We start from the raw sequence: 25,842 nt of genomic DNA, 5'->3' as shown, positions 1-25,842 counted from the left end.
TTGCCTTCTTAAGACTGCTCCTTGACCAATCAAGCTGTAATTTTCTTCCTTCAAACAGTTACTTCAAGCTACAATAAAGGAAAACAATTAATCTGTTGGGCTCAGGAATGCAATTTGGAGGTGAAAGACTCCATGTAAAATGTTTTTTAACAATGTTGTTCATAAGTAGCTAATGTATCTCTACACTGTACAGTGCAGGGATGTATAGTAATTTATCAAGAATGCAAGCCAGCATAGTAATTCTGAACTGTTAGGTCAGGTGTTGGAAGCAATGCAACTTCCATGCTACAATGCATGGTCTAGTGTCCAGCTGCTTAATCCCTGTGTAAGAGGACCCATTAGTCTAGTAAAAACTGCTGTGCAAAAGCAGGTGCAATCATTTAACTATTGAAACGAGTTTCATTCAGAGCTTGCTTGGGTGTTTCTTCAAAACTAGCTGTGAAAGGTAGACAAGCACTGAATTCGAAGGAAAAAATTGGTGCCTCAATTCACTAACTCTCAAATTCACTCAGCATTCACAGGTTTTCCTGAGTCTGTCTAAAGTGGAACTTCTCTTACTGTATATCAAGCACCTGTTTCTTCCTAGTGGTTTTACTCCCTGAAGGGAGTGTTGAAATGTTGAGATCAATGTGGTTCTCACTCTTTGATTGGTTAAGAGTGATCAGCAACTTAGAATACAAATGTCATGATTCACTTTTTAGTATCTTCATAGAATCAAAAGAGTAGAATAAGCATAACCTTCAGAAAAACTTGGTGGTAGTGAAAGTAACAAGTGAAAATCACTGGAGGTTTTCTGCTGCTTCTGAAGGGATATAACAATGCATATCTGCATCTCATGCCTCTTTTCTCTTCTACATGATAACCTCCACATAAGATATGCTGGGAGAGGAGAGAATAATTGTTTTCATTCTTCTGACCCTTCATTTGTTTATTACTCCATGCAATGGTTTATATCTATTGCTTCTGTGAAGTGTAGTGAAAATTTAGGCAGTGAAAATTCTTAGCATATGGTTTGGGTAAGAGTTTGGAAGAATGTACTTGTTTTAAAAAAAAAAAAAAATAGTCAATTAGTTTCTAGATTGTGAAAGAAAATGAGACCCAAGTTCTTTGATCTTATGATGTTGTTGATCTCTGTACAAATTATAGTGGTGTGAAGCCTGGTCTATTGGGTACATGCATGCTGACATACTGCAACTAGCTCGCAGAGCTCTGAAAAGCAAGCTCCTTCTGTCTGCCTAGTTTGGCCATTTGATGCAGTTACAGTGATTGTGCCTCCTCGTGGTGTGGTGTGGTGTAAATTCCTCAGTGGTTCTGCTTAGGAGAGAGATGCTGGAGTGATTTACACCTCAGTAATGCCCCAAAATGCAGGAGAAGACTGAATAGGGAAGATATGTACTGGGGTTTGTACGCCTGTGTGATGCTTCTGCTGCAAACTTCACTACAGCAGTGGCTGCAGTTACCACCTGTCAAGTGCAAATTAGCTCAGATAGACCTTAAACAAGAAGCAGACTATCATTAAAAGAGATACAGAGATAGTAGGTCAGAGAAGTTACTGAAGGCTTTCCCAACACTGTATTATACATCTAAAGTGGCAATTAAACACATGAATGCAATAGAGAGGTTAATTGAAAAATACATGGAAGAGCGTTGATTAGCAAAGAAGCTGTGGAGTCCTGAAGTGTTCTGGCAAATACACATGGCTTTGGAATCACCTTCACCTGATCACCTCACTTCTAACACTGTTATTTCATGTTTTTTTACATGGTCTACTCTTTGCTGAACACCTTTTGACATATCCAAAATACAATTCACTGCAGTTATTTTCTTCTGCAACTTCTAAAATTTACCATACTGTCATAGAATTATTTCTGAATTTCACTTTATGTAAAACACTATTTCACTAACAATGTATTTTAAGTACATGATAGAAAAAAAGATGATTTTAATTTGTTAAACTATTTTATTTACATGGTACAGTGCGTGCTTGTGGAGAGGTCACAGGACATGTAAAATCATTATGTCATGGGAAATAAAATTCCACTGGCAAATTTTACTAGCAAAGTTTTACAACTATGTTTGTCCATCAACAGGCAGCACAGAAATGCTGTTTCTATTTGCAAGATTCTTTCATGTGTCTGTCTGATCTGCAGAGAAATCGCTATGCCTTTAATGTTGTTGTGACTTGGTATTAACAGTTAGAGTTGAGCATTTGCAACACCAGTGAATTCTTAGGGGATGATATACAGAAGATAAGACCTTCCACTTTTCAGTTTAGTGGGCAATGACTTTATAAAGATGCCGCTTAGTTTTTATAAGGTTGAGTACATGAGATTGGAGGTACAATCTGGTAGTCTTGTAATAAGATAGGGTTTTGCTTTTTTTTAAACCTAACTGTTAAAGAAGTAGTCACAGAATGCCGTATTTTTTGAATTTTTTGAAACTGTGGTGCTTGGAAAGGGGAGGAAATAGCTAGTGGATTTTCAATTGAGATTAACACATGTATATTTGTGTGACTTTGGTCACTTATTTACATATCAGATATGGATTCAGACTTAGTTGTGTGTGTGAATGAGTCCAAATTTAAAAGATTGTATCACAGTTATAAGTTATTCTCTGTAGCTTCTATTGAGTACTAATAAATACACAGAGCCATGCTACCATTCTCTGAAGTTAGGCTGCCATAATTGTTGACTGAAATATAAATTTCCGGTCACTTTCCTGATTTCAGATCCTTGATACTGGTCAGCTCTTCTAAAATCTAGTCATTGGAAAGTTATGCAGTAACCTTCAGTTCAGCCTCCCATTTCTGGGCGATTGATCCTTGAGAAAACAGTGAAGTTATTACACATTGAAATATGCAAATTGACTTCAGTCAGTTAGTATGAAGAAAAGCATGTCTCTTTCTGAAGGGAAACTGGGTGCTGGGATCTGAGGCAGCATAGGTCTGAGGCAGAGAACAATGCAAAAGGCTCCAACCAGTTTGGGGAGGAGCTCTTGAATTTGCTTTCTAGAGGGACCCCTTTGCATGTTTCCTTACAAATTTGCCCTAAACTAGGACACATTAACTTTTAATTATTGAGTCTGATACTAAAAATAAACACAGAAATTTAAAGAAACACTTAGATAAAAATGCCTCAGTTTACCTCTGCTCCCCTCTTGCTGGTCCGCAGGCTTCTCACTATACCCCACAGTCAGTCTCTGGGGCAAGGCAGTGGCAAAACACGAGACTGGATTTATTTTGTAATAGTTTCTTTGCTTCAGCTCTTCCTTGCTTCTTACACAGTTGCTCAGGCTGAAATCCTCTCACAGATGGACCTCCTCCTGTGTCTCCCCTCTGTCCCTACTCAGACGGCTTTTTGCACCAGCACTAGTTGTCTCTTTGCCCACCCCCTGCTCAGGAATCTCTTTCCTCTACCCATGCTCAGGTGTCTCTTTGCTCCCACCCTGTTCAAGTGTCTCCTCTAGTTCTTCTATGTCTCTTTTTCCTTCTCTGAAGGAGGCAGAAGCACCACATGCACTTTGGTAGGCACAGTTTGGCAAGTGGTGGTGGGTCTGTTCTTGTCCAGCTGAGACTGGCTCAGGAAAGCCCCTGAACCTGTCCAGCACAGGCTGCCCCAGACTCCCAGGCCGACTTCCGACGTTGGCCAGACCTTCACAGTGCAATGGATAAATGCCAGGACAGTAAAAGCCAGGTTGCACACGAGCACACTGCATTATGGACAAACACTTCTCTGTACCTTATTCACTCTTCATCTCTGAATGAAAAGCCATGTCACTAAGACTGTATAAACATCTTGCATGTATTCTTATTTTCTGTGTTCTTTTAAGAAAGAATAATAATGGAACATATTTTTAATTTGCCTCTTATCTTCTTCAAAACTACCCAATTTTGAATTTTCCCCCTTTTTCCTTTGTAAAAACTTGTCTGTCTCTTTTCCTGTCTGTAACTTTCATGTTCCTTTTTTTTGTTTTCAGTAGACTTTGATACGTACCAAATATAAACCAGTTGTTGTAAAAATAATTAAATGTTTTTCCTCCTGTCAGAAGATGTTACTGTACTCAATGTTTTGAATATGGAGATTGTATGTTCCTTCACCTGAAATCCTAGGGAAACAAAGGAGCATTTTCATTTGTCTTCTCCGCTCAATCACCTAACTTGGGGCTTATCAGAATATTTGGTACTGAAGCCACTGAAAAGTAACATTAGCAATTGAACTGTACTGTGCTCTCATCTGTGCCCCATCCTCTCACTGTGTTCTCCTTTGCTGTCATCTGTATTATCATGTCTTCCGCTGTTCTGTATCAGTTTCCTCTTACCTCCATTGTCAGCTTTCTTTCATTATTATTGCTCTTTGCATTGGCTCCTCCCTTGCCTCCTTCAGAGCTTAGCGTCACCTTGCAAACCCCTCCAGTGGACAATTGACTGCTTCTGTCATCACAGTGAAATGAGAAAATGTGGTGCTTCCAAGTAAACATGGCAGCCTTCTGATTATGTCAGCTTGAAGATACCTGTTGGGGCTGGCAAAGTGAACAGAGCTTTGTATAATCACCTACCTCCATTTCATTTTAAGAAGTGGGAACTGGAACGTAGAATAGCTTTTTTTCACAGAGCTTCCCTAGAGATGTAATTACAGGCTTCTGGTGGGATTCATGGAAAATTTCTGAACGACCCTCACACGTATAAATCATGGATTGCTGTTCGGATAGATGTGTCCTGAATAACTTCCTTTGTCTTTCAATAGATCTAGTTTTGTATCAAATGTCTTTTCTAATTATCCTGCATCTTGTCATTGCATCTTTATTAAAGTACTTTTGAAATGGAAATCAAGTTGATTTTGAGAACACACTGTCATCAATTAAAAAAAAAAAAAATAGAATTGGTATTTTAATACTGAAGTAATACTAGACATCTTTAAAATATGGTCAAATTGCCTTCAGTGTATGTACTGTGGAACCTCAATGGTCACTTTTTCTTGAAAAAAATATGGCAGCAATGGACTTTCCCTTTTCAGAAGGCTGTTTTGCTCACTTTACCATAGAGTTTATTCTTTCCTACTGACTGATCAACCTACCAGTATTATTTTAGACATCTACAAAATTTCGTATACATGTGCTTCTTTAAGTCTGTCTATTCCTGTATTATTTTTCTTTTTCTTTCAGAAACTAGACTAAATTTCCTTATTCAGGCATTTCCTGTAAACATGCTTTGGTGTGAAATAGTCATGTCTTTTTTCACATAATGCCTTGTATCTAGATATCCCCTCTAACTGCAAGATGGAACTGAAATTGCATCTCTTACTAAAAACAAATCACATTATAGGCTACTTGTTGACTGATATGTGTCTGATTAAAGTGGGACACCAAATAAGAGACAGAGCGAGTGATGAGTTCTCAGTATATACAGTGCCTGATTATTCCAGTATGAAACTGTAGGTTAATTTACATTTGTCCATACTAACTTGTAGTGAGCTGTAAACACAGAATTTTGCTATTTAGTTGATCTGGAAGGCAGGTATTAGCTTCATGTTTTCTAACATTTTCTTCACAGTTCCTGGAGAGAGTGGTGCCTGTGAAGAAAGTGTTTAATCCCGCCATCAACCTTGCATCATCCTGTATCTAAGCATCTGTTTTATACTTTAATGTGTTCTTTTTATCCTTTACTGTCTTCTTTCCTTTTATGTATTTGTAGAAAGCCTTATTATTCTTCACTATATTGCTTGCTGTCCCCTCTGATACTCTGCTTTTCTCCTGTGTAATTTTCTTTTTTCATTCCATCTAGCTCCCAACATATATTTTTCCTTTAAATCATTTCTCCTTGATGGTTTTAGTTGCATCTACACTTCATTTTTCATCAATATTTCTTCCATTGCCTCTTTACTTTTGCCATTTAGTCATCTTGGGATTTTTGTCCCCTTAAAAAGGATGATGTTCCATTAGACATTTGTTAGTACATGTTTGAAACAAATCAATTCTTTTTTCATATGTTTTTTTCTTTAAAGCTAATTCTTGACTTTGTTCACCTGCTATTTCTTTTGTCCTTAGAAACCCTTGATTTAAAAATTTCTCACTGGTTTGTTACCCTTTACATTCTTCTTCACTTGAATTATGATGTAAGAAGTGAATGTATCCTGTAAGTTTTCTTCCTTAATGTGTGGGGCATCAGATTGCAAGAGCAATCCTGTAGTCTGAGTAAGTTCATTGCAAATATGGGAGGAGTGGAGGCTAACAGAGGCTTGTCAGCCTTGTGATGCTTGGTCTGTCCTGGACCATTAGGTCCTTTAGTGCGATGTGGTGACATATTAGCTTATGCTGGCCTCTAGCCATCCATGACAACACTTACATTTCCTGAACCACCCCTCCCATGCTTGAGGCTTTGAAAAAAAAAGGCACAGTAGCGCCATGAGCTGATTCTGTGATAGTTGTGGAAATTCCTTATTATGCAGAGGGAATTTCCAGTGATCCAGTTAAACTGCTTTTATGTCTTTTAACCTGGACTGATGGTTACTTAGTTTAGAATTGATTTTTGTATACATTTTCTACACTGCCTACTGTACTGGGACTGTGACTGAGGACTTTAAATGATACAGTAATATAAATGGAAATGGGATCATGACAAGACATGAGACTTGGGCAAACAACTTTTGTATGACATTTTTCCTATGAGTTTGCTAATGGGAAACTCAGGAGAAAATTGTCACCTTAATGGTATTATAATAAAACTAAGCTCTTATGTTTTTTCTAAGTCTCCTGTGTGAATTACACTCATCCTTGATCTTTCTCTACTAAAATCAATAGAGTTGGTGTATTACTAGCTTTTTCAGAAAAGTAAAAAATACTACTGTAGGGCAAGTGTGAGGTGTTCTTTTTTTCTTCAGTGAGACACAATGCTTTCCTCTGAAAACATTATCTTAATATTTAGAATGTTGATAGCGCAACATAGATTGCACTACCATAAATCTTTTTGTGTATATCTGTACCTAAATATGTGTTTAATGTTATATTATAGTGTATCAAACGAAGTGATTTACTGTGGGAACCTGAAAAAATGCAAATGTAAGGTTCTGTTCACATGTAATATGCTAGGTGTTGTGTACATAATCTGCTGTACTACAATACTTACAGATCAATGAAAAAAATATACCTTATAGTATATCTCCTCTTGCATTGTATAGAGCAAATCAAATCTGGTCTACTAAGTTCTTCAAGTAGTGTTAAGCGTTGCAACATTTTGTGTAACCAGTACGTATATCTACACAGGTCTGTCTGTCACTAGATGTCTTTGTGCTTTGCAGATTGTGATCCCTTCAAAGCTTCATAGGGAAATCAGTGTATGGCTAATTCATTTCAAAAATACAGATCTTACTGTACTTTTAGATTTACTTGTCTAAAAGCAGTATGAAGCATGTAGTAAATATCTCATCTTTTGAAAGGCAAGTCAGCAAAAATTCAATTTAAACTATATATGTGTTTTGATAGAGAAAAGAGGTTTGATGACACTTTTTGATTTAAGGAAGGCTCTGAGAGTAACCTGGCTGTTCAGAGAAAAGAATATGTCATATGTCAGGACTGAAAGATCTGGATAAATTATTGTGTTTTACTAGCCATGCAGGAGTAGATGGACCTTTTTAGTCAGTCATTGGTATTATTCTTCCTGCATCATAATATTTGAATTTGATGTTGCTTTTGGGGTACACTAAAGGCAAATTATATCCGTAATTTTTGCTGGAGATTCTGTGGTACCATGTTCTCTGTTCAGATATTTCACATGCCTCTGTGGATCTTTTTTGTTCCTTGATGAGCCATGCTCATGAAAAGTGAGTACTTGAGAAGGATTTCTGGGTTTTGATATCATTGTTACCATGGTATCAATGTTAGCCCAGTAGGACAACTCATCCAAAGTGGCAGTAAAGACGTTTGAGGCTTAAACTTTGTACTGTGTGAAAACGGTCATCTCAGTAATGCATTACAGGAATGAAAGATATACCTTAGCAAGCTAACCCCTTCCTGGCCAGTTGCCCAGGTTTCTTCTGGAAAAGCAAAAGACTAGACATAGACATAGACATAGACATAGACATAGACATAGATTAGATAGATTTCACCTTCACCAGTATGTATCTGAAAGTATTACATGCCTTCTCATTCTGTTTGTAAATCCTCATGAACCTCTGAGAGCCATTGTTTGCAGACCTAATGAAGAATCACTGACAGGTGGAAGGGAGCTCTGGAGGTCTTTTGGACCAATGCTCTGCTAAGAACAGTGCCAACATAGAGCAGCAGGTTGCTCAGGACTATTCATGCCCAGGACTATTCATGAAAATGACATTGATTTGCCATATGGAGGGAAATCTCCCATTCTAAAGTAATTTTTTTCAGTTACTGAGTATCACTGTCATTCAGCAGATAAAGGATTTAAAAAAACAAAAAGGAAGTCCTAGTTGCATATGGTTCTGTGAAAGAAAAATCAAAATATTATACAAGATTTAAGCCAGCTCTGCGCCACATGATCTAAGAGCTGTCAAGAAGACAAAAAATAACAGTTTGGAACTCAGAAGGTTAACTTTCCAGCTGCTTTAGAATTCTTACAATTCTTCATAGTAATGAAGCTTTAGCTCTTTATAACTGTTCAACTTTCTGTCATGGTATTCCAAGTCGAGATAGCCTCACAGCTGATGGATATCTTGCAGTAGCAAGTTGTCTTCAAACCAAGAATCTCTCTTAATGATATGGTAGTTGCTCTGGTTCAACAAGTTTCACAGCATTGCCTTTCAAATCCATTATTACTTTCTGTCTGTCTGTCAAGATCTATTTTCATCTTGCCATCACTTCATGAGGACTGCATTCTGAGCCAGGCAGCTATCAATGCAGGAACCTTTCTTTTGTTACTATGATGATAAAATGTTTTCTTAAAAGTGATTTTGTTTTCCATTTCATTTTCAAATTTTCAAGTTTCCTTCCTATGCATGAAGGTATTCCATAATGTATAAAACCTTGATCCTGTAGCATAATCTGGCTTTTTAAAATAGTGTTTGAGATGCTTAGTGATTTGTCTGTACCTAAAGTTTATTTTGATTACTGAAGTGTGAAATAGGAGTAGTGATCTATTTTACTTAAGTTAATAATGTATGTTGCTATAGGAGAAGGCATTTCTGTTTGACTTCCCATTCCTAGAGCAAGCATCATCACAGAACGAACTGAATCTTTCAAGAACAGGTTTTTTTGCAACTGCTGTCCTTGAATTTTTATTCCCAAATAGCTGAACGTGCAGACAAGCTCTCAGTTAAAAAGTCAGTTTTTCTGCTGTTATCCATTCTCCTAAAGTGTTTATGTATCGGAGGGACATAATGTATATGGGTATATAGCTGAGATGGTGAAGTACATAAGACATTGGTTAAATCAGATGGAAAGAAAATAAAACTATTTTCAATGGCATCACTGGGAAAAAAAAGGTACACTGCTCTGAAAGGAGACACCTGCTATTTAAGGAGTGTTTATCAAGCACAACAGTATACAGTTCTTGCTCTGTGCTGATGGATTCTATGGAAAAAATTTAATGTATATGTTGAAAAAGTGTATTCCTTTTAGTGTTGTGGGTTTGGTTGCTTTGTTTTGTGTTTTTGTTTTGTTTGTGTTTGGTTTTATTTGTTTGTTTGTTTTGTTTACACCTGAGGGAAGGTGTCCCATTTACTTCTTACACCATCTTTAAATTCTCCCTTTCTGTTAATATATGAATTAATTTATATCCATAATGAGTATATTTATATCAATGACAACATGCAGAAATGTGACCAGCAGCAGGTCATTCCTTCTCATCTCGGAGCTTTATTGCACATAATATAATATAAACTGGCCTAGAATCTGAATGAGAACTCATATGTGTAGTTGTGTTGGAATAAAACAGCAATAAGCAATGAAATATTGTAAAATTCTTTGGGGTCAGAGTAAAAATCCACCTTCTGTTCTCCACAGTATGTATTTCATAATTTTTGGTGTATGCTGCAAAGTCTAGCTTTTGCCTGGGTTTCTGAGAAGAAGAAAAGTTGAGCCTTTAAATCATTAATTAATTTGATTATGTTTTCCTCCAGTTTCTCAAAGGAACAGGTAGAAGCCAATGTAAATGGAGCCAGACTGGCTACACGTTCATTAGAGGAGCAACTCTGTTCATTTACAAAATCTAAGAAACTGTCTAAAATATGTCTTGAAGTTATTCTTGTTTGGTGTTTGATCCTGCTTTGTTAAAAGGCTTACAAACCCTATGGTCTGGCTTGGACTCTAGTTAAGTTTATGTAGTTTTGCTGTTTCTAAAATTTTCAGAATTTATTGAGGCCTGGAAAGTAATTCATATTTGAACTGCATAGAACTTTGAATCTGTTTTCTTAGGAAGCATTGGTTCAGAAAAAAATCTTTCTCTTTCTCTGGAGACTTGTATCTCTCTCCTTGTAGTTTTCAAAGCACCAGATTTTTCTAAGTTCATGCCTTCATCAAAAAAAAAAAAACCACCCCCCCCACCAAAAAAAACCCAAAAAACAAAAAACAAAAAAACCCCCCACCACAACACCAAAAAACCCCAAACAAACACAAAAAACCCCAGATGTTTTAAAATTTTAAATACTTACTAATTTTTTTTATATTTAATATAGATTTTTTAAATACTTTAAAAATGCAACTGAAAATAGTTCTATAGTATCTAAGATCATCTGTATTTTCAACTATATATATACTAAGAAAATACACCAGAACAAAGCACATGGAGAGGCTTTGCCAGTTGAAGACAGGTCTCTGCTCTTCTGAGATTAATTAAAAAACCTAATCTGGATACCAAAGAGTAGACCTTCAATAAGGTTTTGGCTAATTTCAGGAAGCTATGCTTCTTGAGATCTCACCGATCTCTTGCTGGACAGCAGCAAGAGTGCTGCTCAAAGGCCCATCAGCTGATCTGTAAATTTCTGTCTATAATGTAAGGACTTTAATGAATAGAAAGACCCAGTTTAATATGAATTTTTCAGACATTCTTGTACCCAAGAGCAAGTTATATTTCACTTTCACTAATGAAATCTTTGCTTATTAATTTAAATTTGCATCTAATGCATTGATATTGATCATTTCAACATGTTGATTGCCTTGATTGTATGATCGCTTTGTGGGAAAGGTGGAGGTTTTACAGTTATGTTTGTATTTGGATTGTAATTGGTATGGTAAATTAAGCATGAGACTCATAGAGAGCAATGTGAAGAATGTTTTATTTACTCTTCCAAATACTGAGTACATACAACATCCAAATTTGATCTTTGTAAAACAAGTTCAGAAAATTAGGCATAACTTGATGCTAATTGTCTTCCTTAATAGCATTTTCTATCTGGTTATTTGCTAGTTCTATACTTAAGTAATTTCAGTAAGTGTTACTTGATTTCAGGTCATATTTTTCTTTCCTGTGATGTTCTTATTATATATTATATCTTTGTTTTGCTTTTCTTATGTACTATCAGTGTCCCATTCATGTGTAAGACTACACATTTTACATTTTTGGGGTTGTGTTTGCCAAAATGAATCTATTTTCTTCAGTGTCTGAGAATCCATAGAAAAGACATGATAATTTAACTTTTCCATGTGGACAGATATGAGATGTGCTCTTCCAATCTGTTGATTTTTTTTTTTTTTTTTTCTTTTTTCTTTTTTCCTGTGGTGCCAAAGCAGTGCTTTAGAACTAGGAGTCATAAGATGCATTAACAGGCAGGTTCTAGCTGCTGTTCATAAGGAGTGCCTTTCACTACCAATTGTAATAAAAGAAAGATCTGATGTCTCAGACATATCAGATGTATACTTTTATTTCTAAGAATTACAATTCTGGACAGATACCTTGTATCTCTGTAGGCAGAAAAGGCAACTTGTCATTTCCCCACCATTTTTCTAGTGGAAAATTTGTATGAATGCTGTCACATTTATTTCAGGCAAGATTATCCAGGTTTAAGTTAATATGGCAGTTGCGGCTAGAGTGATTATATTTTTATTTGTTTTGTGTGAACGAAAAACTTCCTTGAAAAATATTTGGGGAGTAGGGTAACCTCCCTTTCAGGGCTGATGGCATCCTTCTGGAGAGGGGTATCAATGTATCACCTAACATTACATTCTTTCCAGTTACACATGAGGAAAACTGAAGGAAAATTGTATCTTAATTCTGGAAAATTATATCTTAATTCTGTGGTTGATTAAGACACATCTGAAGAACTTCAATTTAAGTATATACGGTACTTATGGAGGAATAAAATGGTATTTAACGTGGGACCTTCATAGTCTCAATAACCTTATAAAGTTTTTGTACCCATGACTGCAGACCAAATGAAGCTCTGTTTCCTGTCTTATTGTAGCAACGGAGGAGGGAGGAGGGAAGGAAGGAACCAATGCAGTATGTGTGTGAAATTTTGCCTATCAGTGTTGTAGGACCAACTGAGTATTGATGTATGTGCATTTTTAAAAATAAGGTTGTACCTGATTTGCTTGGGGTAGAGTTAATATTCTTCACAATGGCTAGTATGGGGCTATGTTTTGGATTTGTGCTGAACATAGGGTTGATAATACAGAGATATTTTTGTTGCTGACCAGGCCTTACATGCAGCTACGACCTTTTCTGTTTTCGTACTCTGTGCTGGGGAGGAAGCTGGGCGTGCTTGGGATGCTGGGAGGAGACAGAGCCAGGAGAGGTGACCCAAACTGACCGAAGGGTCATCAGACCCATGATGCATGATACATGGCATCATGCTCAGTATATGAAGTGGGGGAAGAAGCAGGAAGGGCGGACAATTGCAATGATGGCATTTGTTTTCCCAAGTCCCCCTTACCTGTGATGGAGCTCTGCTCTCGTGGCGATGGCTGAACACCTGCCTGCCCACAGGAAGCAGTAAATAAATTCCTTGTGTTGTTTGGCTTGTGTGCACAGCTTTCGCTCTGCCCATTTAGCTGTCTTTATCCTAATCCATGAGTTTTCTAACTTTTACCCCTCTGATTTTCTCCCCGGTTGTGTTGTGAGTGAGTGGGGGAGTGAGAAAGCAGCTGTATGGGCTTGGTTGATGTCTGAGGTTAAACCAGGACAAAATTGAAACAGGTTTCAAATCACACAGAGCCTAGCTGAAATGGTTTAATTAAAGGCCAAGTAAAATTATGGTGAAAATCTTAGAGAAACTTAAGAGTAGCCGCTTAGAAGAGCTACTAACTTGCTGTGGCAAAGAAACAGCATTTGTTTTGTCTAGTGTAGCAAATTTCGCACTCACTTCTCGGTGTTTCCCTGTAGCTTTTTGAAGACTTACAGGTTACTGAGATTCTCTGAGAAGAATTGTATTGCAAGTAGAATTTGAGTGATTACTATATAGATATGATTAAAAGTAGTGGAGATATGGCTTAAGCATGACTTTGTAGTAGCAACCCACTGCAGAAACCATTTTGCTACAGGTCCTCAAAGCCCCATTGCCTGTTGTGAAGTAAAGCAGTACTTCATGACTAGAAGCAGAAGATATATAAGAGTAGAATATATATGTTTCTTACAGATGAGATTACAGCAAATGAGTTAGAAGAGTTCAGCCTAGGGAGGTCAACAATCTTAAAGTGTCTCTTGGTCATGATGGAAGTGGAAGTCTGGCTGAAGCTGCTGAACTGAAATGCTGTGTAAAAATGGGGCTTAGCTCTTTTGTGTTAACCTGGTCAATAAGATCACTCTGAATGCTATCATTTATAAATCTGACCTAAACTAGTCCATAAGATACACCTGCTTGCCAGGTGAGTGAATATATCAGTATGGAAAAATGTGTATTGAGAGAAGGGCGTGAGTTCTTGACATAAAGATGACACAACCTGGAAGTACATGTTTGTACATAGAAAACACAGACGGGAGGCATAGAAAGATTTAAATCCACAGAAGATGCATAATATTTGCAGCAAATTTTGTCACTGGGTTGTTTGCTATTTCTGAAAATATTTATCCCGGGTCTATAATGTTTTTAATGTAATATGTCTGTTGGCCAAATTTGCCTCTCAGATAGTATTCACATTTCAAAGAAACTGAATGCATTTCAGGAAAGAATTCAGCCCAAAATAGTCTTTTTCAATTTCATAAATCTCTTTTATAGATTAATCTGTTGACTTAGGAGAGGAAATGAAAGGCTAATTATGCTGCAGTGTTTTTTTAGAACAACTCTGCCTCTACCTGTTGTATCGTTCAGTCATCTTACACATAATAACATTTTTCATAAACCTATCAACAGTCATATATGAGACACTTCTGTATTACTTAGCAAAAAATTATTTTAAATAGCTTCTTAATTTGTTCAATGGCATACACTTTCTTGATATGCATTTGGTCCTGTGTCTCAGTTTTCTAGCTACAAAACAGGGTGGATAAGACCTCTTTTCCCCCTCCTTCCTGTGTCTCATCTGTCTATACAGTTTGCCCATGGCAAGAAAAGTTTCCTTTGTTCTGTGAGTGAAACCTAGAAAAAAATTAAAGTTCCTTCCTTGATATTTCTAGGCACCTGCTACTTCTCTGAAAGCATATACAGTCTCCCAGCTATTACTTAGAAGAGAGCTTTCTGTATCACCTATGCTTTAGCTTCACATTTGGTGTTTAAAAAGAATTTTCTTCTCCCTCATAGGTTTCCCCACACACTTTTTCTGTGTTCAGCTGGCAATACAGATGTATTAAATCAAGTCTAAGGTCTAAATCAAATATAAGGTCTATATTTTTTGATCTGTGTTAGTAAACTAATAGTCAGGTCTTTCACATACCATACTGTAACTTTCTATTACTTGTGCTTGGGGTTTGGGGTCTTCAGCTGGAGGTGGCAGTGACATTTTTCTTAGATGAATAAAAGGGTAAGACCACAAAAAAGTTAAAATGTAAAATGCTTCTTGCTTACACTCTGTTTGACATGAGGTTCATGAAAGGTGAGAATAAAGCACATTAATTAGTGGCTAATAAGTAAACCACTGACTTGATAGATAGGAACTCTGAGACTTCATCAAACTACCCTCACAAAATCTCTTACAAAGGGACTAATTTACAGGGCTGTAGACAGTAACAAAGTATTTCTGTAATTACTGTTGAGAAAAGTCCCTTGTTCTTTGCTGCTGTCACTGAGAGTAGTAATTCATAATCTTTTAGGAAGACTTGTTTTTGTTTTGTTTATTCACAGCAAAGTTTTTTGCTCTCTGATGGCATGACATGTGTGGTCCTTTTCTACTATCAGCAATTAAGGGGTGGTCTCAACTGAGTAAAAAGGCTTTGTGACACAAGGAACATTTGTCTGACATCCTCCCATGTGAGCCATGGGCTTGGTTACATGCTGAACGGGTGAAAAAAACATGACTTTTGTTAGAATGACAGGCAGGCAGCAGAAGCAGTTTAACCCAAATCCTCTTGTAGATATTGGAAAGTCATAAGCCTAGAGATGACACTGGCACATTCAACATGCTGTGTGATCTGAGACTCTGTTGCTTGTATCACTGTGTGAATGTGTGTACAGTGTAAACATTTTATGAAGTGCAGTTTCTGATCCATCGGTCTGTCTGGGCAAGAATGTCCCTTGATACTAAAAAAGAACAGCAATCAGGACAGAATTGGTCAATGCGGCATGTCTAATGGTAGGAAGATATTTGAAAGACTCACTACAGACACAATAGGCTCTCTAAATAGCCTCTTTGCACCCGGAGTCTTATTGCAAACAGGTTCATTAAGGAGAGACATTCTGACACACAGCATCACAGTAATGAAAGTAGCTCTGTTTTTCTAATATTGTGTCTTGCCACTTCAGTTATGCTGCTGGTACAAGATTTCCCTTGTGTTGTTGTATATTTCTCTAGAAAAAGAATCACTCTTCATAGAATATACAATTATTTTGTACGGGAATATATAACTCATACCTAAGAATCTGTCCTTCCTGTTTATGTGCACAAGTGCAAAAATAATTGGCAATCACATCTTCAAAACAAAAAATGCTTTTACCTTTGATTTGAAAGGCTTATATTTGTTAAAATGGTTATCACACAAAACGTATATATACATACAGTTGTAATATACTTTCATGAATATATAAAATCAGATAAAATTATGTTCATGACCACTTATAAAATGAATATTAGTAAACTTTTTTCCCCGTGAGGTACCATGGTTTGTTTTGCTTCTTTCCTTTAGGCACTGAAGTCTTAAGTTCATAGGGAGGAAAATCAAAAGGTTATAGTTTATCCTACTTTACATATAACTGGTGTGTGACTTAAAGTGTTGGATTGGTTTAACGTATACTTTGCACGTTATGGCCATGGGGGGGAAAAAAGGTAATATTGGTTTAAAAGTGGATATGGAAAATTTAATGTGCTCAAGTGGGAACAATGGCATATTAAAAAAAAAAAAAAAAATCATGACACAGATCTAATAATTCACTTGCCCCTGTAGGAATGGGGTATCGGCTCTGATGCTTCTTGGTAGTTTATTTTTATATACGCTCCTGGTCCCTGCTGTATATCCTTCTTATGGGTTCCAGAGAAAAGAGAGAAAATAACCTATAGGGAAATCAGCTTAGAAACCTTTCATTAAATACATTGTGTTTCATATCATGTCGTTCACAAAATCTCCAAGATAGAAAGTGTTATCAGACTGCATGTGTAAAATACTATATTTGAATACTATAATTTGCTGTAAGATTAAGGACCAAGGGTATAGACATATTCGTTATTTCATTATTCACTTATGCTTGATGGATAATGCTTCAGGGGTTCTTTTCAGTTTTCTTCCCTAGCACAGATATGCAATTTTAACTTTTTATTTGATGCTGCAGAAAACATTCCTGTTCCCCTAAGCTTCTTGTTTGCTTTTTAGTTGTGTGGTTCTTATTCTTTTGGAGGGATATTATTTCACTTTTAAATTTGTTTGTTTGCTTGTTTCACAGGCATATGCATTGGTTTACACATAGCTAAATTTTACTATATAAAAGAAAATTACTTTTTTGGGCAGAAATACAGATGTGTTCTATTTGTGGTTGCAGGTAATTATTTGTTTTGTCTCAAGGTAAAAAAAAAAAAGTAATTACTTCTATTAATCTGTATTGAAAAACAAGGTTGTCAGAGTATGTTTTCTAGGGCGTCAAAAATTTATCACAATTTTTTTTACTTTTCATGAAGCATAGCTTCATTTGGTTTGTGAATGCCTTCTGCACATAAAAAAGTTCACTGAACAACAATGAGCAAATTTGCTGAATACATTGCAATTTTTTTGTTAAGTATTATTGCTTGTTAAATTGTGCATTTTCTTACATGGATATAATGGATGCAGAAATTCAGCTACATTTGCAGAAAAGGTAGTGCTTGTACTACTGTTTAGTTTTTGGAGGGCCTAAAAATGGCTTGGTGTTGTGGTGGTGTTACTAACAATAGGCCTCATACTCTTCCCCTGTTTTCCTTCCCACTTTTCCCTATCTGCTTACATATAAGTCAATTTTACTTCTTATTTTTCTAATTTAGTATTCATCAGAGACTCTCATATATAAGGAGTAGCACAAACTGCCGCATTTTTCCATTCCAAACACCACAGGCTCAAACTCCACCTAATTCATACAGAAAAGTGTCTCCTCTGCCTGTTAGATCCTCTCTGGCTGAGTGGTATTTTCTACCATGTAAGTTATTATTTTGTAGCAGTACAGTGTTGTTTGAGCTCCTCTGTGTTTTCTTCATTATGCAGTGCTACATGAAAGAAAAGAGAAAAAAAAGAAAAAAAAAAAGGGCCCACATATGTGGGAGATGTTTTGTGCCTTCTCAGCTGTTCTGGACTAGAAGATTAGTATCCTTTGAAGAGTAATTATGACAGATCAAAATGGAAGTAGTCCCCTCATACCTCCAGAGCTTGTTCCCCGGCAGTAGTAATAACACTGAATTCTATTTAACCAGGTGTTTGTCATCATCTCAGTTACCAAGCAGTTTCCATGACTCCTCTCTTTAGCCATCTATATTGTTAAATGGTTGCAATGGAAATTAAATGGAAATTAAATAAAAATTACTGTTCAGCTGTTAGCACATTTGTAGCACTCTATGAGTTGGAAGGACATGGAATCTTTTTCTTCTCTCTCTCTCTCCCTCTCTCTCTCTCTTTTTTTTTTTTTTTTTTTTTTTTTTTTTTTTTTTTTTTTTTTTTTTTCCTCGCCCTTTGGGTTTGTTTGGTCTTTCATTCTATGAGGAAGGTGGTCTCCAAGAGGCCAGCACTGCATATTGTGTTTAGTAAAGTGAGACTCTTTTACTTACATGTTTGTTTGCCATCTTCCAGGGTTTCTTTGTTGAGAATGCACACAATTTTTCCTGTAGACATTGACTGTCTATAGTAATGGATGCCTGCTAAAACAACCAGGGGAATTCTGAAACAAGTACTTGGATCGCTCAAACTTTTACATTATATATAGTCCAATACTCCTCTGAGAAAATATGAGGAGGGAACTACCTTGAGGTACTCTTAAGTGCCAGTAAACTGACAAATTCTGTGTTCTGTGATGTGGGTAGCTTAAATATCTAGGTTTTAAATATATTGTGTTTCTTGTCCCAAAGCTGTGTTATTCAAATTGACAAGCCATTCAGCTGGTCAGAGGGCTGACCAGATGTACATAGATAAAAAGGGTCTGTAAAAATTTGTGTGGGTATTTGGAAGCAGCAAGATGGAATTATAAAACCATGGAATAGGTGAGGTTGGCAGGGACCTCTGGAAGTCATTTTGCCCAACCTCCCTCCTCAGGCAAGGTCACTTGCATCTCAAGTGTCCTGAACATCATGGTCACTGCAGACCAGGCTGCCTGCAACCTTCACATCACCTGGTGATGTTGCCTTTCCTTATTTGTGATTACGAGGTTGAGCCCAGCACTTTTCTATATTTGCTCCTCTCTCACTTGGGTCAGAAGGTTTTCATCAGTGCTCCCCAGAAACCTCCTGAATTGCTTGTACAATCCTATTTTGTTCCTTCAGCATTTATATGGGAAATTTCTCTTGCATGAGGACCAGGGCTTATGACAGTGATGCTCCTTCCAGCCATTTGTTGAAGTCCATCCACTTGTTCCTCCTGAAGGCAGCCTGAGATGGACATCGACTACAATGTCCCCTCTATTGTCTGCTCCAGGCAGCTGGCCAGGCACCTTTCAGCGTGGGCTGGCAGCCTGTCAGATTACATAAAGTGTGTGCCTTTCCTTTGCAGCACACTAGCAGTCTTTTTAAGTTAATTTAATGCCAGTGTTTTATCATGCAGTTGTTGCTTTCAGACAAGTCACAGGAAGGCAGAGGGCTCTTTGCAACCTGAGATAGCAACCGTGATATTTTTTTTGCTTACTGCTACTGTTTTAGATTGGGTTTTTTCAATATCAGAAAGGGCAGCTGTGTGGGCTTTTAATCCTTGTATAAAATTTACCTGATGTGCTTTCTAAGTGGAATTGACAACTGATAATGACAGAGAAGGTGGGAAGTAATAGCTAATGGAGATAATGTAAGTGGCTTTTCTTTTCTCACATTACTGCCGTTCTGCTTCTCTCTACTCCTTCTATTTCCTGTCTTCCTTTCTTTCCATTCCTCCCTCCTCCATCACCCATCCTTCCTCTCTTTATTATCTCTCCTCATCCTCTCTTTTCCTTCTCTCCTCTTCATAGAATTACAAAATTACAGACTGCTTGAATTTGGAAAGAATGAATCTCTGGAAGTGATCTGGTCTAATGCACCCCTAACAGCCAGTTGCCCAGGACCGTATCTGGATGGGTTTTGATTATCTTCATCTCTTAAGATAACACCAGAGCCTTCCTGGGCAACCTGTGCCAGTGCTCAGCCATTCCCAAGGAGAAGGGAGTGATTTCTGATGTTCAGAAATAACATCCTATGTTTCAGCTTGTGCCCATCACCTCTGGTCCTGTAACTGGCGACCAATGAAAAGAGTCAAGCTCCATCTTCATTGTACCTTCACATCAGCTATTCAGATGCATTCCTGAGATCCCTTCTGAGCCTTTTCTTCTCTAGGCTGAACATTCCCACTTCTTTCAGCCCTTCCTCATAGCAGAGATGCTGCAGTCCCTTAACTATTTTAGTGTCCCATGCATTTCTGTCTTGTACCAGGAAGTTCAGATCTGGCCTCAGGATACAGCAGTGCTGAGCAGAGGGAAGGTATCACCCCCAGTCTGCTGACAATGCTTTATCTGATGCAGTATACCATTATCCTTTGCCACAAGTCACGTTTCTGACCAATGGTTAAGTTGGTTTCCAGCAGGACCCTGCAGATCATTTCCTGCAAAGCTATACCCAACTACTTGTTCCCTAGCATACACTGTTGCAGGTGGTTGTTCCTCCCCAGGTGCAGGACTTTGTACTTCCCCTTTTTTAACTTTGCAAGCTCCCTGTCAGCCCTTTACTCCAGCTTGTTGAATTTGTCCTGGATGGCAGCACACCTCTGCATATCAGCTACTCCTTCTTGTTTTGTGTAATCTGCAAGGTTGCTGAGGGTACCCTCTGCCTCATCACTTAGATGATTAATTAAACAGGACTGGACACAGTATTGGCCCATGCAATATGCTGCTACCCTTCTTTCCGTCTCACTTTTTCTTCCCCTATGTGCCCCTTCCCAATTTTTCCTTATACCCTTTCTCTCCTGCCTCACACTCTCCCTTTTCCTCTCCTTGTCCTTCCATTCCCCTTTTCTCCATTTGATTTCCATCTGGTCCTAAGTTGTGAGGTCTTTGATAACACATAGTGTTCATGCAGTGACTCATCCTGCTCACATTTTTGATTTAGGATGCTTGACTTAGGCACTACTGTGTTACAGCAATCATCAGAATATCAGTGTGAACGCCTGCTTTGCATATGCAGCCCAATTTAGAGAAGACAGGGGTTTAGCTAATCTAGGCTGGAAGCAAACTTTTAATGATCTAAGAATTCTCTATATTGGCATTTTTCCAAATCTTTTTACATTTTCTTATCCCAGCATGTTTTTTTCCTTCCATCCCTTATATTGCCAGTGGTAGTCAAGGCATTCTGAAAATTTTTGCATAAAGAATGGTAATGGGTTAATGGTTGACCACTGGAGCAATCAACTAAGTAGTTGTACTTTAAAAAATTCTTTATTTGACACAGTATGGACTGGTGCAGCACTAACACCAGGAGATTTGTAAAATTATACTGAAAAAATCAGAGCAAGAGGGGCATCCTTTCCCAATTTTCCATTATGTTTCTCTGTTGTGGAGGTGCAAGTAAGACTTTTCTTTAATATAATTATGATTGTGTGTGTCCATGTATGAAAAGACATTAATGTACTTTTACATCATGTGTACTTTAGAGGTTCCGCCCCAAGGTGGTACTAATAATACTGCTATAACACAGTTGTAAGGGATCTTACACTATTCTTTTTTAACATGCTCTTCTTCTGATGGTGTGGTGTCAGAACAGGTTTAAGGCTGTCTAAATTAAATCATGTTTTCACAGTGTCTGTGTTTTCACAGTTCTGTCTGTGATTAGGATTAGAAGACACTTCTGGTTTTTGAAACAAACTTAAGCTCTTCAGCAGTTGCAGGAACCCTCAGCGCTCCAAGGGGAAGTTTATGAAAAATTGAGAGAAATTAACCTCAATTAACAGGAATATTGATTCATAGTTACAGAGTTAAATATGATACATTGCTCAAGAAAAAAACTCCACATTAAAAGAATGTTAAATTTCTGATGAAAAATATTAAGCCAAAAAAAATTGCCACTGAGGTGAAATATAAAATTGTTTACATCTTTTTCTATTATTTAATTATAACTGGTCACAGTACAAAATTAGTTAAAAATATCCCCTATTGAGACAAGGTATTAGGATTCTTCAGGGTGTATTCTCCCCTTGGTTTGCTGAGATTCTGTTGCTCAGCATCATTAAATATGTTAAACAGAAAATCTGGGCCCTTTCAGCTATGAATCTCTTTTATGTTTTCAAACTAAGATTTTGCTTAGTTTCTTAAGTTTTTTCCTCTGAGATAAAATTCATCAAAGTTACGTGAACAAATAATGATGGTTTGAGCAGTGTTATCAGTCATATAAGGAAATTATCTACTAGACAGTAGAAACAATCACTTATATATACAATGTATATGTGTGTGACTGGAACCTTAGAACTTCAGCTGTAATTGACACCGATTGGTCTTATCAGTTGAAAGTGAAGAACACCAAAATCATCACTTGCCCTTGGCAATCTAAATAGTCAGTTAAGATTAGTATTTGTCCGCCTGGATCAGTGATAACAGGTAACATTGTTCATAGGTTCACTTTCAGTACTTATCAGGTACTGAATACTTGTCAGGTCCTGAATACTGCTCTGCTGCTTCGTCTGCTGACAAGTTGTGTTCAACAGGAACATGTTTTAGGTTGGAAGTTTTCAGCCCTGCACAGTAAGCTTCATGAAAAGCACTGTCCCTTTCTGCAGCCCAGGAGACAGCTCATGCCAATCACATTCTGGAGCACTTAGAGGTGATATTTTTAACTGTTAAATTGGTCAATTCCTTTTGAAAAACATATACTCAATTCTGGTAAAAAAGTACATGTAAGTAGGGTAAAGAGGTTCTTTTGACTCCCTAATGGAAGCGTCTGCTGTTAAGATTGGGAGTCAAGGACTCATCTTCTTCAGTGGGAATCTGCAACTTCTGATTTTTTTTTTTTTTTTTTTTTTTCCTCTGACTCTGTCCAGAGCAAAGAAGAAAGGGACGTGATAATTCCTTTGGAAAGCCACATTTCACAACCATCTGTTAGGTGATAATACATGTGTTCCCAGAGAATTAACATGGTTGAATCCCATTGAGTGGAACGGCACAGCTATAAGCTCAATGAAGCCTTGATATAAAAAGTGGCAGTCCTTTGAAATGTAAACAGTGTGATACTGTTTGTTCAGTTCATTTTAAGTGGAGTTTCTTTATGGTAATTTTACATCAGAATGTCTTTTAATAAGTCAGTGTTACATAGAAATATATTTATTTATGAGAAAGTCCTTAGCCTTTGCAGAGAGGTGGTTTTGAAGGCCAGAGTAATTTTTAGTATACTGGAAATGGGGCCCCATAGTGACAGAAGACTGTATGACATGGTTGTAATAAGTCTGCAAGTTGCGAAGCAGAGCACAAATGTTTACAAAATTAGAGTGTGACTGTATATTGAAAATTACCTCTCTTCTGTGTGTTAGTCCAAATTCAAGAAACTGAAGAATCTGAACACAGATAATGTTTCATGGCAAAAGCATCTGCCTTTCAAGAATGGCTGATGAAGCTTTCAAAGTCTAAAGATGGATAAAATGTGTGTGGCCAGAACAGATTTGGGGTTAAGTTAGTATGAAAGTATGACAGAAATATTTATTTTTGGAAAGGTAGCAGGGATCATGGTAACAGCACGATGATCTGCCACGACCAATGTCAGTGCTTTCTGTCAAAGCAGGCAGCAGGTTATGCCTAAGTATTAGCATTAATAAAGCAAAGGAGAGCAGTCAGGAGGATTTTGTGTTTAGTGGTCAGGACTTGAGGTTTTCTCTCTTTAAGAGAATGAGTACAGAACAATGGGAGTAGGGCAGAAGAGGATGGGGAAAGAGAGGGAGAAGATCAGGAATAAAAAATCTGAGACACTCTCCTTGTAATGAACTTTGCTGCCACAGATCTGAATCTGTGATTTTCCCATAGCTGTAGGAAATGCATTTGTTTCCATGACCTTTCTGCTGTCTCTTTTCCTAGTCTCACCTAGAAAGTAGTGGAAAAATCACTTTTCTCAGTGAGCTGGAACAACTTTAATAAGAGTTTTCCGTTGCTACTGTTCATCAACTGTCTCCTGGTAAGCACTTAAATACTGCAAGCTTGGTGAATGTTGCATATGTGTATTTGGTACAGTTGGGTTTTTTAAGCAAGAAGGTAGACTGTTTGGCCATCAACTTCTTGGATACAACTTTGCTAGAAAACGGTTATCTTGTTATATAGGTGTCTTTGCTTCACCTGTGCTGCTAGATCAATATTACTTTAGATGAGATACGTTTTCTCTTCATTCCTGCAATTGGCCTTTGAGGCACCAGTGGTGGCATCTCCAAGTCAGGCAGGAAAGTAGAGGGCAATGGCAACCCTCATCTGGACCATTGGCAGTTAACTTAGTCTGGATTCCAAAAACAGTTTAGAAATCTCACAAACTGCTCTATGATGTATGTACTTAATTTGATTTCCTCTTATTTCAGTTGAATAAAATTTGAGGCTTTATTAGACAACAGACTGTTTTCTAAGGTCACAGTTTAAAACTGGCAGTTACAAAACATACCCAATAGAAGTATGTTTTAGGTAAAATAATAAATAATTAGGTGTACGGAGGATTTTATTAGTGATTTGAGACAGATATAGCACTGCAACTATTAAAAAAATGTTCTAATGTGTTAAAATTTTCTCACAAAACCCTTGTAACTAGAAAAGTATCTGAATAGTCTTACACCTGCATAGTAAGGGATTGAATAGCAGTGCATGTATATGGTGATGAGGTTTTTGCACTTTTTCTTTTTTTTTTAAATAAGGAATGTTATTTCTGTCAGCTCTTAGGCAAAAGCCACAACCATTTGCCTGACTGTCCATTTGCATGTGCTTTGTGAATGTATATCCAAACTTGTGTGCATTGCTGCAACAGCTTTACCCTCAGTGTTCATAGTTCTGTTTTCGATGGAAAAAACAAATGTTTAGAGGCTGAGAGTTCATAGTGTGTTAACTGAAAATAAAATTGACTTAGTTTTCTGAGATGAATTAGAGGAACATTCTGTGCTGTGTCTTTGTTTTCTATAAGCAAAAATAAAATCTCCAAGCCCATTGGAGTTTTAAATATGATATAAATGTCATACATAATCATAACAAATATGCAAAATGTTTTCAAACATTTTTCTTGTATGGAAGCAATTACTGGCACCAACTGTATCACACACCCCTCTGATGGTCTAAGGCCAAAAGAAATTAAGGCCTCTAAACAAAATTACTTCGTGTAGGCGGGAAGAGAGTGAGTTTTAACTTCTATTGTGAGGCAACATAGAGTCATAGTTTAATGCAAATCACTGTAGTACTCTGTAACACAAATGAATACTAAAAAAAAAAAAATCTATGTTAGGCCTCTGTTACTTTTTTTATTCTGTTACTTTTCTTTCTTGTCATTCTCTGTCAAAAAACTTGCAAAGAAGACTTGCATCTTCACTGTAGAAATCTTTAAGCTATGAAGGGTATAAATACAAATCCAGCAGGAAGTTACTTCTCCATTTGTTTTGCAGCCAACTCTCTGATTGCAGAGATAGTATATTGCATTTTTTCTCAGTATATTAATTTTACTTCTAGTAAACCAGCACTGCCTCTCATGTTTCAATTTCATATCTGTAAGTTATTGTGATTGCTCTGCCAGGTCTACCAGTGATGCATTTGCAATTGTGGATGTTCAGGGCAGCTTTCTGAGTTCTGCTTTCTGACATCTGACTTCTTACAGACAGTGAAACTGTCTGTAACACATGGTTTGTACACATGGAATGGAAACAAGTACTCCATGTTGTCTGCATCAAATAGATGCTTATTTTCGTTCAGAGAAATACGTTCTCATGTGTTACTGACATTCACATTTCTTGCATAGCTCCTTCCTCCAAACTTAGGCTGATCTTTGTAAGCTTCTAATGCTTGCTGTCTTAGGAGCATTCATGGCCCTTGAGAAGCCTGATGCCTTGCGATCATAAATAATGTCTCCTTCTTCCATGTTAGCTGGTCTGATGAAGGACATAGAGTTTTCTGGCAATTTTCTTTTCTTGTCTTTTAAATAACTAGCCTGTCTCTCCTCATGTCTTGGCCTCTTAAT

The 25,842-nt window shown here is 37.2% G+C and overlaps 1 protein-coding gene across 1 annotated transcript in view; it reads left to right on the top strand.

Annotated features, from left to right (window-relative positions):
* Positions 1 to 25,842, top strand: part of BNC2 (basonuclin zinc finger protein 2) — a 232,223-nt gene that overhangs the window by 53,282 nt on the left and 153,099 nt on the right. The window lies entirely within an intron of this gene.

This window comes from Hirundo rustica, chromosome Z, assembly GCF_015227805.2.
Source record: "Hirundo rustica isolate bHirRus1 chromosome Z, bHirRus1.pri.v3, whole genome shotgun sequence".
In the NCBI taxonomy this organism is placed as follows: Eukaryota; Metazoa; Chordata; class Aves; order Passeriformes; family Hirundinidae; genus Hirundo; species Hirundo rustica.
The sequence above is the reverse complement of the archived record's forward strand: the minus strand, read 5'-3'. Positions and strand labels throughout refer to the sequence as shown.